This window comes from Hipposideros armiger, unplaced genomic scaffold, assembly GCF_001890085.2.
Source record: "Hipposideros armiger isolate ML-2016 unplaced genomic scaffold, ASM189008v1 scaffold_599, whole genome shotgun sequence".
Taxonomy (NCBI): domain Eukaryota; kingdom Metazoa; phylum Chordata; class Mammalia; order Chiroptera; family Hipposideridae; genus Hipposideros; species Hipposideros armiger.
The window spans coordinates 929101-936730 of NW_017731949.1; positions in this window are offsets into that span (position 1 = coordinate 929101).

Sequence of the window (7630 nt, forward strand, 5' to 3'; positions counted from 1 at the left end):
AAAATAGTACGTGATCATAGCAAGGAATATATGTACATATTGCTATTACTATTGTTATCAGTGGAATGCATCCACTTGAAAGTTGCACTCTGCATAGCTGTTGCTTCAGTTTAATATTTTTGGCTAATAATTGGTAGTACATTATCACTTACATTGGAAATTTGGACTAGATTCTAATTTAAAACACCATGAATTGGAAGACATATCATTTAGGCACATTTAAAAAAAGGGGGAAAAAAGTGCTTATTGTAATACTTGATTTTAATATGCAACCTAATATTGGAAATTTTTAAATGTAGAAAAAAATCTTTCTTGGAATTGATGAAATATATCTGTTTTACTTAAAACTCTTTTCACATTGTCTCTAAAATCAATGGCAAATGGAAATTTCAATCAAGCTTACTTTTTTCTACAATTACCAAAGAAGAAGTTTGGTTTTTTTCCTCTACTGAAATGACTAGTTTTGTAAGACTGTCTAATTTTTCCAGAGATCCACTGATTTAAGATGTTAATCCTTAAAAGGTTGACCTCTAAACAGAAGTGATAAAACAAATTCAAAAGCAAATTTTGATTTAAATGAGAGAGATCATCTAGTGGAAGGAATACCCTTGTGAGTAACAGAGGAGGAGGCCTCATTTTCTGAGCATTTATTATTTAACCTCACCACCATGGTTATGATGCACTGTGAAGCAGAAATAATCATGACATAAAAATATGTTTTAATGAATTAGATGCCTCTCAAAATTAGACATTCTCAAACATTCTTTCCCCCTACTTTAACAGTAGCTTTAGTCTGAGCCCATGACAAGGACATCCTTGTCTAGGTGCTGATGTTGTAAACATCTAACACTATGGTGCTAGTCACTACAAAGTGAAATTGAAAGTCTTGCAAAATATTCAGGAATTCCTGAAGTCAATATAAATGATATTGGATAACTAAATCACGGGCAAAACCATTAGCAAAGGAGGATCTGGCAAAATTAAGCCTGTTAAAGCTACAGAAAGAGAAAAAAACACATGATGATAGCATAGGCATTTAAAAGAATATTACTTGAATATATAAGATGCTCTTGAGGAAGAGGATTAAACCTTCTAATATTTTACCAAAAAATAGTGTTTATGTTCACACTGCAAAAGTCAAATAAATATCTATATATGGTTCATAGACCTCCAAAGTTGTGAGTTAATCCAGCAGATTAACTCACAGCAGCTCAAGAAAAAGATGTGTCTTAGTCCATTGGGCTGCTATGACAGAATGCAACAGAATGGTGGCTTATAAACAACAGAAATTTATTTCTCATATTTAAAAGACTGGGACATTCAAGATTGTGATATCAGCATGGTTGCATTTTGGTGAGAGCCCTCTTCCTCGTTCATAACTTGTGCCTTCTTGCTGTGCCTTCACATGGTGGAAGTAGCTAGAGAGTTCTGTGGTATCTCTTTTTGAAGAACACTAATCCTGTTCATGAGGGCTCCATCTCATAACCTCATCACCTCCCAAAGGCTCTACCTTCTGATACCATCAAATAGGGCATCAGGATTCAGCATATGAATTTTGAGACAAACATTCAGACCATAGGAGTGCATCTCCCTTGATACAATGTTCCACCCATTGTATCAAGAGAAAGAAAGGAATAAGAAGAGATGGGGTTCGCCGAGTGGCTCATTGGTTAAGAGTTGGCTGGGGAGCACAAGCTCTGAGCAGCAGGGTCGCTAGTTCGGATCCCACATGGGCCAGTGACGCTGCGCCCTGTACAGCTAAGATGGTGAACAACAGCTCGACCTGGAGCTGGGTGGCTCTGAGTCACCGGTGATGGCATAGGCTGCAGTGGGGCTGCAGTGGGCTGCCATAAGCTACTGTGAGTGGCTGGCAGCTGGTGTGAGCTGCCGTGAATGGCCGTCCAATGGCTGCTGAGAAGCTGCCTTGCCTGGGAAGAGTGCAATGATAATGCCAGAATGGGTCAGTGGGGTGACGTCCTCCACAGCTGGACTGAGGAATAGGGGAATAGCGGCTTGTCTGTTCCCCTTCCCCAATTCCCCAACGCTGTTCCCTTCCCCCAATTCCCCAATAAAATCTTTTTTTTTAAAAAAAGAAAGAAGAGATGAATAAGGAGGGAGCTGAAAACAAACTTATTATTAAGCTGGCATTTAAGCTATTGGTGTCCTGGAGGCATTTGCCGATCTCAGTTACCAAAAGGTCAAAGTTTTGACAGTCTTATGGGTACAGAACACATGGTCTTAAGCTCTCATAAGGTCCCAAATTGAAAATGAGACTAATTTGAAATCAGAAGCCTGGAAAGGTATCAGTTCTTAATAAAAAGAGGGATAATAAAATTTAATCAATCCAATACAAGGCAAGAAAGGAGAAAAATAAAGCAAAAGCATGATTAGTAGAAAGCACAAAATAGTAAAAATTAATCCATATGTTTCAGTAAAAGCAATAAATGTATTAAACAGATTAATTTTCCCAGAGACTCTCAGATTGAATAAAAACTAAATACAGCTGTATGTCACTACAAGACATATGCCTAAAAAACTAAGGAAGTAAAGTAAAAAGATATAATAGAAAAATTGTAAAGAAAAAAGAAACACTTAGAATAGCACAGAATATTAATATCAGACAAAGCAAACTTTAATGTAAAAAGCCTTAAAGATAAAGAAATGAACCACATGTATTTTAAAGGCATAATTTACCAAAAAGGTTAAAAAGTTCTCAACCTATCACCACTTACTAATAGTCTGATACATATGAAAGCTGTCAGAATTTCAAGGGGTAACTTATAAGTCCACAAACATGGTTTTAATCTTCCTTACAGTAATTGTCAGATTAAAAAGAAAAGTAGAATCAAGCCACACAATTAACAGTCTTGATCTAATGGACATATGTGGAATACTCCATTCTATTGTTAGAGAATAAACATCTTCACAAACATTTGGGGAACATTTATAAATATTGGTCATGAACTATGTTAAAAAGAAAATCTCAACAGCTTTCTGGCAATCTGCTTCCATAGATCATATTCCCTGATTCTGAGTTAGGTTAGAAATCAATATTTAAACCATATTTTTTAAAGATGATATATTTGGATATTTAAAAACACTTCAAAATAGCTTATGGGTCAGAGAAAAAAATAATAATGAAAATTAGAAAATATATAACAGAGTTTAAAAATGTTTTTCAGACTTTCAGTTGAGATCCTAAAATGATGATACACCTCACATTTTAATATAAGACTGTCTTCCATATAATATTTTCAAAGGAAGCCATCAACATAGATTTTATGATCCTAACTCATCTACACTGAGGACATAAAAGGATTGGGTGGGAGGGATTAGAGATTGGGGATGGGAGATGAGAGAAAGAGAAGAATATGTTTTTGTTTTTAGTTGGAGAATTGGGGGAGGGGAACAGTGTTGGGGAATGGGAGAGGGGGACCAGTCAAGATGTTGTTCTTCTGTATTAGTTGTGGAGGGCTCAGTCGCCATCTGGCTATTCATTGGCAGCTGATGGCCTCTAAGTTCAAGGTGCTGTGTTCAATTTTAGTTATGGGTGGGCGTAACCACCATCCCATGCGGGGGTCATATCAGCCGCCTTGTTGTTAAGAGCGCACGCTGTATTCACTGAGCCATCCAGGCAGCAGCTCAACTCAAGGTGCCGAGTTCAGTCTTAGTGGCGTGTGAGCATAGCCACCATCCCATGCAGGAGTTGAACCAGCAGCCTTGTTGTTAAGAGCGCACGCTCTATCCACTGAGCCATCTGGGGGTAGCTCAGCTCAAGGTGCTGAATTCAGTGTTATTTGCGGGCAGGCGTAACCCACCATCAAACAGGCAGTCTGGTTGTTAGGAGCATGTGCTCCTAACTGAGCCATCCTGCCACCTGTTGGCAGCTCTGCTTGGGCGCAGCTCACTGGCCCATGTGGGAATCGAACCGGCAACCCTGTTGCTCAGAACTTGTGCTCTTAAGCCAATTCTTAACCAACTGAGCCACTTGGCCAGTCCAGAATATGTTTTTGATAGACCTGTTGCAGTGCTAAGTCCCATACCTCAAGACAAGCACAGTGGTTTCAGAGACATCACTTGGAAAGTTTAATATGTATCCCCTGGAATTCGTGGGATATGGTGGACTGACTATTTGACTCAAGCCTTAGAACTCTGAAGGGTGAGTACTATGGCCGGATAACTGCTCTGAAGTTGAGTAAGAAAGGTTGATGCGTTTGGGTTCACCTTACTCTCAGGGTTTATTATGACAAAAGGATGTACATTTACCCTGGAGCAGATGTGGGGCTTAGATGAGAGAAATCCAGCAGAGACTTCAAGATGGCCCCAGTAGGGCACCTGGACAGCTGGATGCCCTAGAGGTAAGTCAGCGACTCTAAAGAACATAGGGAAGCATCCGGTGAGAAAAAGATGCCTGAGGAGGGCCTACTGTCTCATGACAGTATTAGCTAAATAAGACCTTTCCTATGCCTTTATCTCCTTTTCCCAAATCAATCCTGAAAAGTCAGAAGCAGCCTAGCAAGTAAGGGAAGAAGGTGGAGGCATAAATCATATAAAAGAGGCAATCACCCTTTCTCCCCTGCACACAACCCACCTGTAGCAGGTATGTGCTCTAGGTGTGCAAGAAGTTTAAGTTTGGATGAATGTTGAAGTCTTAATTTTAATATCACAGTGGACTTATTAACTGCCAAATTGAGACTTTTTGCGTATTTGTCTAGTGGCTAGAAGTGACTACAGGGTTTCTAAATTATTATTATTGAGAGAGACAAGAAGATTTATGTGATTTTTTTTCTAATTTCCTTTCAAGGGTATGGAGAAAAACTTGGCCTCAACTGGGTTTAAGTGAGCAGTGAAGCAAGTAAATGAATTTATATTCTGATTTCATCTCAGGAGTACTGTCATTTCAACATCCCCTAGGCTGGATAATAATAGAAATACTGCCTATCAAAGTTAGTGGGAAATTGATACATAGGGGGTAAGAAGAAAAGCTGAAAATTAATGACCTATGCTTCCAATACAAGTTGCAAAATAACAACAAACTAGTCCTAAAGAAAACAGAAGAAAAATGAAGAACATAAGTTAATGAAAGAATAATAAAAAATATAATAGAGGTGATAAACAAAGTCAAATGTTAACTCTTTGAAAAGAGTAATAAAGTAGGCAAACCACTGGTGCAATGCATCAAGGAAAAAGAAGATACAATAAAACAGGTATGAAAAATAGGGCTAAACTAAAGATAATTCAAAGATTAGAAAAATATGGGAGTATGCTATAAACAATTTCATGCCAGTTTTTAATGTATATTTCCTTTAAAATATATCAAACAGGAAAAGAGGCCCTGAACAATACTATAACTGTTAAAAAACACTTGAGTCAGTAGTTGAAAACACCCCTCCAATAAAAGACCAAATTCACAGGGCTTTATAGGCAAATTCTACCAACTATTCAAGGGAATGGATAAATTTAGTAGTATATAAACTTGTCCAGAGAATAGAAAAGAAGAACAAAGAATACAACTTATTTTACCAACTTTGTGAAATCATGACAGCAAAAGCTAATAAGTTTAGCATGACAAACAAAAATAATAAGCCTGTTAAAATTGTTATGATTATAGATACAAAAATTCTAAATAAAATACTAGTGAACTGAATCAAGTTGAATAACAACAATAATAATAATAATGCATCATGTCCAAGGTAAGTTTACCTCAAGAATGTAAACATAGTTTAAAATTAAGTTATTGAGTAGTGCAATTTATTGACAGATTAAAGGAAAAATTTCTAAGATCATCTCAATAGGTGGAAAAATCATTTTATAAATTCAAACAAATATTAGCAAGATAGCAATAGAAGGGAACTTCCTTAACTTAATAAAGGTGTTTTTTCCAAACCTTCAGGAAACACTATACTTAGTGGTGAAGTGGTACATTTCTTTTAAAGCCGTGAATATAGTGATGTCTGTTATATCATGTCTATTCAACATTGATTCTAGTTATTTCAAAAATAAAGGAAAGCTAGATATAAATGATAGGTATTAGAAAGGAAGGATCAAAACTGCTGGGATTCAGAAGTAGATTCTAGGTGATTGTAGAGTAGGAAGCACCACAAGTCCGTCTTCCCCACCTAGACTGCAACTGCACTGACAGAATCTCATGTAACTGTTTTTGAACTCTGAGTCTGTTGAAGCCTTGCAACTTCTTGGGGGAAACCTGGACAGTAAATTGGGGTTAATTTTGGTCTATTTAAGATTTTAGCACAATAGCACCAACCCATACGCCACCCCCAGCCAGTGTCAGGTAGCTGTGCATGTGTTCCTTGAGCAGCTTGTGGGAGCTAGGATGTCCACAAAGGATTCTGTTCTTCAAATATCGGGGATCTATGTTCTAATCACTGATTGCCGCTTCTCATCACAGAGGTGTAGACAAAGGGGAGGCATCCATTGTTGTTGCACTTTTCCCCATGTTTGCAAGCCCTGCCCCCTCTGGCTGAATCATGTCCATGGGATTTAAATAGCCAACACCTCCCTTTATTTTTGGCTTTTTCCCCTTTTGGAAGCCAGACATTAAAAACTAGGACATTCAGGGCAGCTGGATGGCTCCGTTGGTTAGAGCACATGCTCTTAGCAAGGTTCCCGGTTCGAGTCCCGCATGGGAGGGTCAACTGCGTCCCGCCCCCGCCCTCTTTCAACCCTCTCTCCCTGTACCCCCTCACCTCCCGCCCGCTACTAGATTGAAAGCAGTGACTGGAGTTGAAGCTGAGCTTGAGCCCTCCACAACTAAGATTGAAGGACAACTTGACTTGGAGCTGATGGGCCCTGGAACAAACACATTGTTCCCAATTTAAAAAAAGAAAAAGAAAACTAGGACAATTCAAAAACAACTGTATATTTGGGGAAAATTAGAAAGCGACCCACATGCTGAGGGAAAGGCTCAAAAAAGACAGAAGATGCTAAGCTTATGCCTTCAGGTTTATCCTTGGCACAGAGATCGCTTACACAATCACAAAAAACAAAAACAACAACAAAAATACCACAGCAAACCCTGGGAAGAGTGAGAATCTGATTTCCAGAGTACTACATTATTAGATTTGAATGTCCAGTGCTCAACAGGGACATCAAAAGACATGCAAAGTATGGCCCATTCAAAGGGGAAAAAAAATCAACAAAAATTGTCCCTGAAAAAGACCTAATGGTGGATAAAGACTTTAAAACAGCTGTCTTAAAGATGCTCAAAGAACTATAGAAAGATGTGGAGAAAGTCAACAAAATGATAAGTGAACAAAAGAGATAGAAAACCTAAAAAAATTCTGCAGATGAAAAATACAATAACTGAAATGAAAAACTCACTGGAAGGACTCAAAGGCAGATGTTAGCAGGCAGAAGATTCAGTGGACTTGAAGATAGGACAATGGAAATTATTGACACTGAGGAAAAGAAAGAAAAAACATTGAAGAAAAATAAGCAGAGCCTAAAGGACCTGTGGAATACCATCAAGCAGATCCACATATGCACTGTGGGAGTCCAGAAAGAGAAGAGAGAGAGAATAAAGAAACAATGGCTGAAAATGTCAACAAGATAATTTAACAAGGTTTGTGGGTGCAATTGTAATTTATAAAAATCAACTGCAGGGCCGGCC